Raw genomic sequence first — 13,931 nt, forward strand, 5'->3', positions numbered from 1 at the left:
ACAACAGGGTATCCAAGAGGAACCCCAGTGAGAACCCATTATCAGTGGTGTAGCAGAAACCAGAAGCTCGGAGCCAGACCAATGACCAGGCAATGAACACTTGCAAATAAAGAAGTCACAGTGTTTAAAACCAAAATCTTAGTGTCAGGTGTGGAGTCCCTTCCTGTGAGTTATTAGGCAGGGAGCCTCCATAGGCTTCTAAACCAATATTGGCTATTACCCACTACTTCATTGCCCACAGCAACAAGATACCAAGTTCCTATTCCTGCAGACACAGGCACAGAAATCCAACTGAGACTAAGTTGGTAGCTTCCTCTCTGCTGACTAGTATTCATAGTGCATGAAGGTGCTTTGCAAGCTGTTGGGGTAGAAGCTAGCCACCAACAATGTAATCTAGTTGTGGATTCTATGTGCTCCAGTATTGACCTGCCACTGAATTATTAGTAGCATGAATGTTGTAGGGATAGGCAATCATTTCCTGATGGAATCTGTAACCTGTTGCCTTATAGAGAGCACATGCCTAGTACTGTAAACCTGGTCAAAAGGTTAGAGAGGTCATGAGCCCCATGAGATAATCAACTACTGATGTTTTACATGTGATTCAAATTTACATGTAAATTTACGTGATGATTTACATGTGATTGAATTGGCTTTTAAAGGCTTATGTTAATACGCATAGACTGGTGCCCCTCTCAGCCTTAGTTAAGAGTAGCAAGCTCCTTTTATCAGTGGATAATGGCTGAAGCAGACTAATAACTCAACCAGGTGCTGAGAACATAGGATGGCTGCGTGCTTAGCCCCCAATGGGACATGTACATCACTCACTCTGAGGCTTACAGAATACTGCAGAAGAGAAGGGAGGACTGCAAGACGTGGATGATATGGAGGAGTATTAAAAAATGCTTTCTTGTGGACATCACATGTCTGTTGCAGTCACGAACACACAGCAACTATGACCACTTATCTATACAAGACCTGCACACAGAAAAAAAAGAGCAGGGGACGGGTACTAGCTGAAGAGAAAAAGGAGCTTATCAGGCATGGAAGGGAGGTAAGATAGGAAGGGGTGATGGGGGTGGGGATATGATCACAATACATCCTGTACAAGTAGGAAACCATATAAAATAGAAAAGGACCAAAAATCATATACATGAATGAAAAATTCATAATGACAGATATAAATTATTATGTATCACTAATATATGTGAATAAAAGCTTTTAAAACTGAAAGTAATACGGCAAAATGAGTTTGAGGAACATATATTCCTACATTTTGAGATTATTGTTTCCATTACAGTCTGCCAAGTAGTTTAGAAAATGTATTTTAGGGACTGAACTTGACAAGGACTGCATGAGCTGAGGACAAGGAAAATTAAAGAGTTAAAGATGAAGAGGCAGGAAGCCATCACCATGCCCAGGCCTGGACAACAGAGCTGGAAGGCAGCTACTGGCCCTCAGGGGCTGCATGGAGTTCTGATCCCAGGCAAGGCCCCACAGGAGGGGCCAGAGCCACAGAGAAGATGCAGCTATGTCCAAGAAGCCACTCAAAGCAGAGGGACAGGAAGGCATACCCTAGGACTAAGAAAGATTCTTCTTGCTCTTGACTTGGTTTCTAGGGCATCTAAATGACTTGGGAAAACAGAGACCAAGTGACAAAGGGATATGGAGAATATAGTCTGTGTGGATCAGTAATGTGGTATGGTTAGAAGGGTCTAGACCTGAGCTAGGTGGACAGGCACATGCATGATGCATGCAGGGAAAGCCCTGCCACCAAGAAGTCTCTTACCACATCTCCACTGGGATCAGGCACCATTATTTAACTACAGTACATTTTCCCCCTTTTATTTATATTGGTCCTGAATTGGCATCTTACATGGATTTCAATCTCCCTCTCAAGCCATTAATTTCGCAGTATTCTAGCTTGGTGGTGTTATACTGGGTTGAAAAGGGATATATAACAAGGGATATGGAGACTTAGACTTATGACTTCTTTGAATGGATGCATTTCTTCTTTCTTTACCCACCATGCATAGAAAAAGGCAAGGCACTGTGATACTTACATGGGAGTGAGTCCTGGCTAGGGGGAAAGATGTGGCACTCTTGCATTGGATCACACTGACAAATGGATGGAGAACAACAGTCCTCCTCGGGGAACTGAAATAAATGCTGTCAATAGAACTTTTATTCTGCAAGTGAGTATGAGTGACATATATGAAAATTACAACCAAGAGTGAATTATTGGTCTTAAGTGTTATACTATCTCTACCTAGTTTGTGATTTCAGTTACCTCAAACTACGTGAAAGGTAACAACCACCTCTTCTATACTCTGAGACTCCTGTCTTGATGATTGGTCCTTCCTCGTACTATTGCTATTTTTTCTGGGTCCGGTCAAGGCCTTCTCCTAGGTGTATCTTAAGTGTTTCACAGAAGCAAACATATGCTAAGAATATGCTGCTAATAATTTATTCACATATGCATGCATTTTTGACATGTTGTGCACTCTTTATAAATCTTTTCTAGTGTATATATAAACATGTGCATTGTGTGTATTTGCTTATATTATACTAGGACCAGGGTTATTATCAAGCACAACATGGGTCTTTGGGGAGAAATTTATCTCAAACTTTACTTGCCATATGTCTCTTAGAAAAGGATCTTTTAGAATGTGCTGTCCCAAGTTAGGTTTAGAAACTAGACATCATTGGTTAGTGTACCATGCCAAGGAGGTCTTCAGAAAGTAGGCATTAAGGAAGTACGTTGTCTCATAGGGAGTTATTAACAAGTTAGCCCCAAATTTAGGAGGTAGACTAAGGTGCATCTTTCTCAAAACCCTGATACAGAATCCTCTGGCTACTGTTGTCCAACCTTGATTAGTAGCATCAGAAGAATACTACTAAGCATCCACAGCAAGATTCCAAGAGTCATTCCTTTTCATTCCTGGGATCTGTCTTTGTCAGATAATCCACACATTCAACAAGGCCAGTCTCTGAAAATGGAACACTGAATATCTCACCCACTTTGACAAGCAATGTGGGTAATTTAGAACTTGATGGTGAAATACTTAATGTGGGGGATTATGTGTGGCTTTATTCTTCTCTGAAGATGACTTTCCCAATTTCCTCTCTTTGGGTCTGGATATACTGCCACTATTTGAATCAACTCTTCCATTTAGCGGTTAGTCTGACTGCCTGAAAAGATAATATCTCTGTAGTCTAAATCTTAAACTTCTTCATTAACCATAATCTGCATCTCTTCCATTTTTGCTCAGCTCTTTCCCTATCCAGTCTTTTTCTGCTTCTCCTCAGTCGACATGAGCCAGGAAGCTGCATCCCTATTCAGCACGACTCTCTGCTGCTTTAGGAGATAGTATCAGTTTATGCCAAACTCAAATCCACAAGCTCATTGCATACAATGGTGGATGGCTTCTTATAAATGGACTAGTCAGCTAATTTGTAGACTTCTCCCAACTTCTAGTCTCTAGATTTAGAATTCAATTCAATATTACATAGTCAAATATATTATAAGGTGATAAGGTGATAGGGAAAGTGAAGGAAATTATGATTATGATTTTATCTTGAATTAAAAACCAAACTACCCAGCAAATGAAAGCTCTCTGGAGGTGACATGAATGAAGTCTCTCATGTTTGTTTTGAACTTTGTATCTTGAGCCTGCTGCTCTGGCCTTCTAGCTAGAGTCACTCTAGCTGGGATGGTTGATGGAGATACTACATACAAACCCTGAGAGAGGTCTGTTCTTGAGATACTGCCAGCCAGACTAGAGTCAGGAAATCCCCGGGAATCTTATAATAAATGTGGAGACTTCCAGCCAAATTTCAGTCTTGGAAGTTGGAATAAAACTTAGACTGTCCTGATCCAGTTGATTGGCTTGACCTGTTTGGGAGGCATCCAGGCAGTGGGACCGGGTCCTGTACTCAGTGCATGAGTCGGCTGTTTGAAACCTGGGGCTTATACAGGGACACTTGGCTCAGCCTGGGAGGAGGGGACTGGACCTGCCTGGACTGAATCTACCAGGTTGAACTCAATCCTCAGGGGAGTCTTTGCCCTGGAGGAGATGGGAATGGGGGGTGGGCTGGGGGGAAGGCGAGGGGGGGGTGTGGGGGTGGGAGGGGGGAGAACAAGGGAATCCATGGCTGATATGTAGAATTAAATTAAATTATAAAATAAATAAAAAACAAAACAAAACAAAAAAACTTAGACTGGGAGGTAGATCTGGGGTAAACCTTTCAACAGACTTGTGGTCTCATGGTCAGCCACCCTGCATCAGAGGAGTTGCCTGTGACATCCAGTCCTGGTTACCTAAGCCCTTTGAAGACCAAATCACAGTGCTCTTCAGCTTGTCGAATGGACCACTCCTAGAAGGCAGGCTCTGGCTATGTTGGACAATGGAAAGGAGAAAGTGTCACCTTGGTATTTTTCCAAAGCCAGTTAGGAAGCCATTTGCTGTGGCTAAAATCCCTGCTGGAACAAAAGGAGGAAAATCCTGCCACTTGCTATTCACTTTAGCAGTCCTGGCACAGCCTGAAAGCCTGATGGTGGTGTCACCAGTATCCCAAACCACACACACTTAATGAATCTTTGTGAACAAAAATACTCCCAGGAATCAGTGAATTGTAGAAAGCATAGACCTGGAAAACTTCCAATGGTCCTTTGAGAATTTTGTGATTTCTGTTTGGCTGGTGAATGATGAATTGCTTCTGTAGAGGGTGATCTAGTTAACCATACTTACAGTATAACTGTATCATTTGTGCAGTATTACAATTCTACAATACTTTTCTCCAGTTAATTTCTCCAAATCTGTTGTATAAGGCCTCACATTCTCAAATTGCTCTGCTCAGAACCTCTTCAGACCGAAGAGAGATGAAGTTAGTCAGTGAGGTCAGCAGACTCATTTGAAATTCAGAGTACCCCACCAACTGTTTGGCAACATTTATTTTCTGTGGCTGTGTGGTCTAGATCTACGTTTGCTTGCTGTAGACCATATTTATCTCCCAGATAATGTTCTGTGTCTGATCCTGTAGTCCCCTCTCTCCTCAGAGTTATAGCTCTTTGTTCCCACTGGCCAACCAGAAAGCATCTGCAGCTGCTGCTGGCTTTCCATTGGATCACCTAAATTAGATCAGGTTTGCATATCCAGGGTAATCTCCGTTTTCATTGGTTCAACTCAGCTGCTAGAGATCTTCTATCTGCAAAATTCTTTTTGTTCTATAATGTAATACAACTATGGGGTTGATAGCCTGTGATATTGCTGAGTCTGTATTTAAGGAGAATGCTACAGAACATGCACACCAGGGATAATTAGGCACAATGGAATTCTGACTGCCTCTGAGATGTGTGTATGTGTTTGTGTGTGCACACACAAATATGAATCACCTATAATTTATGTTTGTATAAATTACAGGACCATAGATAAGTATAAAGTAGTGTTTTCCTAGTTTTATTTTGTTACTCTTACACACTATAGGTTACATATATTTTCAGTTTTGAACTTAAAAGTACTCTCAGGAGGAAAATTTAATTCCATTAATAACATCCATCACAACATAGAAGGTAAGAAATAATATAAATTCAAGAGCAATAGAACACTATGAAATTGAATCTATTGTCTGAATTTGACGTCTGTGTCTAATGTGTGCTTCTCTTGGGTTAAAAAGGGAAGGTAATTGGTGTTCAGAGAGGGTGTAAGATATCATAACTCCAAATCAAGTCTCTCTTTTTATATAATTAGTGGCTGAGAAAAATATGGAGTCATTATCACTTTCTTACCATGTTATTTTTGTTCTTATGCTGCATGATTGCCACATAGCTAAGACCTACACTTTGAAAAACACCAGGATTCATGACGATCTTTAAATTAATATGCTTTAGCCATAGTAGGATAGCACAGGGGTCTTATTCATTACTTTATGGTGTTAGACTCTTTTAAACTCTTTTCTTCCCTCCTATGTAAAGTATCCATGCTAATTATTTAAATATTCTGACAACACCAGAAATAATTTTCAATCACTCTTCTAATATCTCCAGGATCTTTGATTAAATGAAATTAGAAATATAGATTAACCATATCTAATCTGAAAATTGAAATTTGAAAGCCTGTAAAATTGAAAAATTTTGAAAGTCAACCTTTCACTTCAGAAACGGTTGTAATGTGATGAGTTACAACCAAAATGCACCAAAAACTTTGTGTATAAGATTATCTTAAAGTGCATTATAAGGTGGATACAAAGCATAAATATATTTTGTGATCACAAGTGGGTCTTATAACCAATGTATGCCATTATACATATGAAAATATTCTTAATTATAAAACCTGGAGCACTCACCTCCTAGGTATTTTGAATAAGAGATACTAAACCCAAATTAAATATTCTTAAACTACTTATTAGATTGGGTAGTTGATTACCTAATAAGGAGTAGCTCTGTTGAGGGATTAGGATGTAGGAGGATGCAAAGAGAGTTGTAAAAGCAATGCCACCTGAACAGAAAGAACAGTGTCTCAAACAAGACAAGCCTTAGAAGGGCCACAGGGATTCTGGGCAATACAGCATAAGGAACAGCTGGTGGTGTAGGAATCTTCACACATAGGGTTGATATGCCTACAAACAGGTTTAGGAAGCATCAGAAACCATTTACTTGTCTTTTGATAGGGCAAAGCCTAGCATTTCATGGCATAGACAGTAACTTTCTATGGCTGCTTTAGGTCCATAACAACCACCACTCACTTGATCTGAACCCTGCAGATCTTCCCCAACTTCCGGCTAGGCATGAGGAGATGGCAAAATGGGAAGACCAGAGGAAAATGATGCCACGGTACTTGTTCCTCAGTTTATTTTTGATCACAGATTGGCTGATCAGACCCCTGAAGACCACAGCTCTTTGGGGGTTGCTTTCTCTTTTCTTCCATCTTTCAGTCTAGGAACAGCTCCCCAACTTTATTTTCTGTTTAGAGTTCAAAAGTAAGCTCTTGCTGTTTTGTATTGATATCCTAAGCAGCTCCCTTACCTAACCTGTCATCACTAATATTGTGTGCTATCTTTGCCCTGCTGGGGTCTGCACATACCATGAACAGATTTAAAGAAGATGGACTTGACGTAGTTCAAATCTACACTTAAAGAGGCCTCTTGCAAAGACATGCTTTTTTTCTACCTTGGATCACCAAGTAAGATGTAAACCACATGTAGATCTCTTCCACATGTCCCTCCTAGAGTCTTTCCCTGGTAGCTAGCCTATCTGGAGCTGTGGACTGCAGTCTGGCCATCCCTTCCTTCACATCAAGTATCCACTTATGAGTGAGTACATACTATGTTTGTCCTTCTGAGTCTGGGGATGATATTTTCTGGTTCCATCCATTTGCCTTCAAATTTCATGATGTCATTGTTTTTTATTGCTGAGTAGTACTCCATTGTATATATGTGCCACATTTTCTTTATTCATTCTTCAGTTGAGGAGGACATCAAGATTATGATGGGAAGACTTGCAGAGATGACCAGCCACACTAGTGGAAGCCCATGAACTGTAGACTAGTGGTGTGGAGCCCCCATGGGACTGGACTAGGCCCTCTGGATATGGAAGACAGTTGTTTGGCTCAAACTGTTTGGGGGGCACCCAGACAGGAGGATCAGGATCCATCCCTGGTGCATGGGTAGGCTTTCGGGAGCCCGATGCTTGTGGTGTGACGCCTTGCTCAGCCTTGGTGCAGTGGGGAGGGGCTTGGACCTGCCTAGGCTTAGTGTGCCAGACTCTGCTGACTCCCCATGGGAGACCTTGATTTGGGGGATTTGGGGATGTGGGGTGACTTGGGAGGGAAGGCTGGAGGGTAGGAGGAGGGAGGAGGGGGGATCTGTGGGCAGTATGCAGAGTGAGTAGAAAATTTCTTAATAAAGAAAAATGAAAAGAAAAAAAAAAGATGTAAACCACAGTTCTTTGAACTCCCTACCCCAAGTAATTTAATCTGTGTATTCTAGATTACAGAACTGAGAAGTATATAAGAAAAGGCAGTTGGAAATTGTAACATTATTTTTGTCATATTAGGAAAAGTTATTATTTGGAGGTATAAATTAGAGGTTTATTGTGCTAAATTACTGCTGCCTAGTTTCTGTTTAAATTTAGCCTCAAATGACAGAAATGTTTTTGAACTTGGCCCTCCTGTGCAATGACTTCTTCCCTTTAGTATCATACAGACTTGAGCTGAGACACATAAGCTCATTGAACCTTCTCAATTTTGCCTATGAAAAGGATCAAAGTAGTGCTTATAAGCCTGAGACAGAATGCTGAATGCCCCATAAAGGAAAGAGGAATGAGGCTGGATGCCAATTATCTCAGCATTCGATGGTTTTGATTTCAAACAGGATAGGGATTGAAAGATCTTTTTTAATTGAGCAATTATCATATTCCAAAAAAAGATTAGGTAGGATGAACCTCAATCTGAAGACCTAAAGACATGGGCATTTCTTTATAAGAACACTAAGCTTGTCCTATATTATTCCAATAGTCTTTGCTACTAGGGACAGGCTCATTTTGCTCCTTGATGACTCAAACTGCCTTCAGCTAGAATAGGCTTAAGTACTGTCAACGGGGACATTTCATCTAGAAAACTCTGACAGTTCTCTGTATATGTTGCTGGTGAAGCCATGTGAACAGATGATCATTAGCTCTTTGTATATAAATATGAAGTAGTTCAGATTTGTAGCTAGAGCTTCTCTTTGAAGGATTTGTTTTCTTCATGAGAACAATATTTTTCATTGCATGAAAGAGTTAAGTAAGCATGGATATGTACTTCAGTATTGTAGAAAATGGTTACAATGATCCATAGATGATCCAAAAAATAATATATTATGAAACTCTTTTGTTTTAACTAATCTCTCAGGTCTGCAGATCATACTAAGGAGCCTGTCTCCATTTGCTGGTACCATATTTCACTGGTTCTAAGATGCACTTAAATTTGAATGTTAACAGCATTAGAATTGAAGTAGGTCTTGTAATTTGATCCAGTTCAACATGTAGTCATATGCCAGTAAGATGTAATTGATAGTCATCGTGTTCAGTTTGGTTTTTATTCATACTGTTGTCACTTCTTCTTCTAAGTAAGTGTGAAAAATATTTTAATAAGAATAAAATTTAGATTTTCTATGGCAGAAGAGCATTGCATTGTTTAATGGCAGTGGGTCCTTTCCTTTGCATATTTTATTTTATTTTTGTTTTTGTTTTTCAAAACAGGGTTTTTCTGTGTAGCTTTGCGCCTTTCCTGGAACTCGCCTTGTAGACCAGGCTGGCCTTGAACTCACAGAGATTCGCCTGCCTCTGCCTCCTGAGTGCCGGGATTAAAGGCGTGCACTACCACCGCCTTTGCATATTTTATAATGACGTGCCTTGCCTTCAATGGTATCAGAAAGTCCATTAAGGCACACTCTGAGACTCGCTGACCCACAGAATGGTCTTACTAAGCTAGAGTGTTGAAATAACGTCTCTATTGATTGTGAGAACATCTACATTGAGTCAGGAGGCTGGGGATGACTTAACTTTGCCCATGTGGTTCAACTCTCTAAGCTTCAGTGACATTTTCATTAAAAGAAATAATGTTCTATTAAGGTAGATGAAGTGAACTTGTTTATAAATATATATATTTATAAATAATTATGCCCAGAAATATCCTTTACAATATACTATTCACAATGTTAGATTGGAATTAAACTTGATGCTCCACAATGGATTCCCAAATTATTATATCTCCATATAGTGATGAAACACCATTTTACAAAGAACTTTTAATAGATAGAGAGATACTAAAGATGAAAACCTACAAAAGAATGATACAAAAGTTAATTTGTTAAAATTAAGGTAGTTGCCGCTATCCTTTGGTATCCATTGGGAATTGGTGCCAAGTTCTTTTCATGTACTCAAATGCACAGACTCCCATGCATATAACCTATGCATATATATTTCAAATCATCTCTGTGTTGCTCATGATACTCAATGCAATAGAAATTCCATGTAAATGATTCTCATACTGTATTTCCTAGGGAATAAAGAGAAGAAAAATCCTGTACCTGCTCAGTGCAGATCACACATTTCCAGTGTTTTCAATGTGTACTTGGTTGAATCTGTAGTGTGGGGTACACAAGTGCAGAAGACTATTCACAGCTTTAGTGCTTTGTAAGTTATATGAATAAGATATCACTACCAAATAAAAACAATAAGCATATTTCCACTGTTTATACAAAAATTACATTTACATTTTCTATTTAATTTTCTGTTCAAAACTGCAAAGTTGCAGATGTGGCCCAAGAAATGACATCAACCCCAGAGAGCTACCAGGTGTCCACACAGGTACTGAGCTGCCTTTTTGCCCATGGTGATGCATGAGTTAACACTCTGGTGTTTGGTGAGAAAAAGTGTTATGTGCAGGCTAGTTGCTTATAATATGTTGTTTTCCACTCTTCTGCAGCCCTGCAGTGCTCTGCCACATGTTACCTCAAGGTTTAGACAAGTTATTGTAAGTCTAAAGTATATGGGCACTGTGGTGGCTTGAATGAGAAAGACATCCATAGTCTCATACATTTGAATGCTTGGTCCACAGTTGATGGACTGTTTGGGAAGGACTGGGAGGTGTGACCTTTTTGAAGGAGATACGTCACTGGGTATAGCCTTTGAGGTTTCAAAAGATCATGCCATTCCCAGTTAGCTCTCTCTCCCTCTCTGCTTTGTGATTGTGTCTCAGGATGTAAGCTCTCAGCTACTGTTTGCCTGCCTGCTGCCATACTCCTCCACATGATTATCACTGACTCTAACCCTCTGAAACTTCAGCCACCATTACATGCTCTCTTCTACAAGTTGCCTTGGTCATGGTGTTTAGTTGAGGTGATAGAAAAGTAACTAAGACAAGCTGGAAGAAGAAATAAAAACATCATAGACCTGTTCAAAGTGAATCAGACACTATTCAATTTACATATCTAGAAATTTTGTGCCTTAGCTCAAAATTTTATATTATTATTGAACACTGTTTCATCTTTTACGTCTATCCCAGTTAGCCTTAATTGTTGACTTGCTATAGCCTACAGTCATCTGAAAGGAGAAGCCACACTATAGCAGTTGTCTAGCTCAGGTTAGTCTGTGGACATATCTGTGAAGTATTGTCTTGATTATTAACTGATGTAGGAAGGACCTTGTCCATCATGGGTAGCATCATTTCTTGTGCAGGTGGTCTTGGGCTATATAAGAAAGTTAATTGAATGTGAACCTGTGGGCTAGTCAGTGGTAGAGTCAGCTAGCAATCTGCATTTTCTATGGTTACTGCTGTGCTTCTCCATTTGTGAATTCCTTGTTGGGAGTAATGTGGCATGGGATAGCAGGCAATCCTGCATTAAGGTTCCTTCATTGAATTCATGCCTTGACTTCTTGCAAGGTGAAATGAATCCTTTATTGTCAAAGTGGCTTTTCGTGAGTGTTTTATCACAACAGTGAAGCAAACTAAAACAATATCCTTCTGCTGGGTTCTCTGACTAGTGCTCTCTTTCAGGAAATAATACCTCTTAAATTTATTATATTTTCCTATGGACATCATCCTAGACATATTGTCATCACACATAGAAATATATAACTTATATTATCACCTTGGATTATTGAATATTTTTATCTTTTTTGCATGGCATTCTCATCAATTTATTTGCTTTTCCCTTGCTTTTCTCTAATAGTAGCTTAGTAATTCTCAGTTGCTCTGACTGGTGTTTCTGACATCCCCATAGCATTAATTCATTACCCCGGCTCTCTACATCCTGATGGTGCCCATATGTTTTTTACTCCAGTGGTTACCCTATGGTCCTACCTCTTCTGGTGTCTCTTATTAAGAATTTCTTATCTAGTTATTCCCAGATATTTTCATCATAGACATTCTCTAAGACCTACAACAAGCACAAAATGTCTACCTCTCAACTGTTTAAAACCTTAAAGAATTCAGCTCTTCTCCCTATGGGAGACCTTGATTTGAGAAATGTGGGGATGCGGGGGTGGCTTGGGAAAGAGGGCTGGGAGGTGGGAGGAGGGAGGAGGCGGGGTCTGTGGATAGCATGAGGAGTGAGTAGAAAATTTCTTAATAAGAAAAATAAAATAAAAAAGTGCTCACTCCTTGAATTAAAAAAAAAAGAATTCAGCTCTTTCCTAGCTACTGTTTTATAATGGGTAATCTTATATTTGCTAAATCAGTTCCACCAGAAACAAACAAGATCTCCTTCCTGTCCAAGCAAGTAATACTGCTTCAGTGGTGCTTTGAGAATCAAACACTAACATGGGAGAGTAGACTTTCTCAAAGGGAAAGCATAGGACATTCTTTTTCTCAGTGCTGGTCCACAGGAGTGCCATAATCTCCCCATTAGCTGTCAAAGAGTTTGCTGGACCTTGAGCAAATGCCTTTTAATTCCTTCCAGTTGTTCTGACCCTAGTTCCTGTGTGCTTTGTCTTTGGTACCTTTGTACCTTTTTCTTTTTTGAGGATTTTCCCTCTACAAGGAGCAGGATGTATCTGGGAGTGAATATCCTTCCCATTTAACCTGTATCCCATAACTGATGGGTGAGAGAAGTTCAGCTCCTTCCCTTAAGTTGTAACAGTAGGGTTCAGAGTATGGGACATGTTTAGGATCTGGCTCAGGTTCCGGCATCACTCAGATTTTCTTTAGTTATGTCCTCTTCCCTGCTGCTGTTCTCATTCATGCATCAGCTTCATTTTGAAGAACTTTCTTAGTAAATCATTTGTCACATATCATTTCTTCACATTTACACTGGAGAACTCATCCTAACACACCACTGTCCAAGGCATGTTCAGAAATGTGACTTCCACAGAGCAGGGTCCTTTCCTAACTCATTTCTTCATGAAGACATTTACATTCACATACTTCTAAGTACCTTATGTAAATCACTGCCTTAAGTTGCAATTGCCAGGCTTGAACTGGTTGTCTTACAGATAAATACAGTGCTCTTTCCTCTGCTTTGTGTCTATGAATCTAAGGTACTCTTGGATGTTCCCTATTGGTGAAATTATTAAGGCCACTCCACGTAGTTAAAAGGGAGGTTTATTTTGTGGGGTAACTTACAAGTGAATGGATAGTTTACAGAGTCTGGGAAAGGCGTGGTGCAGTCCGGTGGTGTTCTCTGGAGAACTCTGCTCAGTCTTCCTCCAGCATCCAGGGTCCAGGAACTAAGAGAGCCCGCGAATCTGGAACCTGGGTCTTCAGCATCCTTTCTCAGCCCCACCTAGTGTACGTGACTGTTCCCGAAGCCTCAATGGGGGATGGAGCTTCCAAGTCAAAGCTGGAATGGCTACCTACCACAGTTCCCTGATACGTTTTGAAAGCTTTAGTCATTTGCAGTTGAAGGACTTTGCAAAGTCATGGTAAAGCAGTGTTAGTTTTCTTTCATCCTGTAAGCAAAACTGCTTTAAAAAATCGTATAGACATATGGTTTGCTTTTCCTTTCTGTTCCAGTTTCCTATGAGAAACATGGTGAATCTGATCTGTCAGTATGTGTGGTTCCTGAGTTAACTGTATAGTTAGACAGGGCATTTAGAAGACATTGGATCTCATAGCAGACGTCCCATTCTACAGATGGCTGACATATTAGACAGTGGTGAAACCCCATTTATGGGCTTTTTGGTAAGTCATTTTATATAAAAAATGGTATCACAGAGAAAGACAAAAAAATTGAACTACTTAGCCTGAAGCCATAGGTAAAGTTTGCTGATATTCTGAAGTCCAAGGGCAGGGAGGAAGAGCAGATGGCTTGGGATTTTCCTATGATGTCAGCCTCCTCACTGAAATGGCTTCTTCATGAGGCTAGGCAGGCAGAGCAGACACAGGTGGGGGTTGTGAGTGCTGAGCTGCCCATGGTATCTAGGTTTTCAGTTTCTTTAGAGTATATTCAGAACA

Source organism: Peromyscus eremicus, chromosome 4, assembly GCF_949786415.1.
Source record: "Peromyscus eremicus chromosome 4, PerEre_H2_v1, whole genome shotgun sequence".
Taxonomy (NCBI): domain Eukaryota; kingdom Metazoa; phylum Chordata; class Mammalia; order Rodentia; family Cricetidae; genus Peromyscus; species Peromyscus eremicus.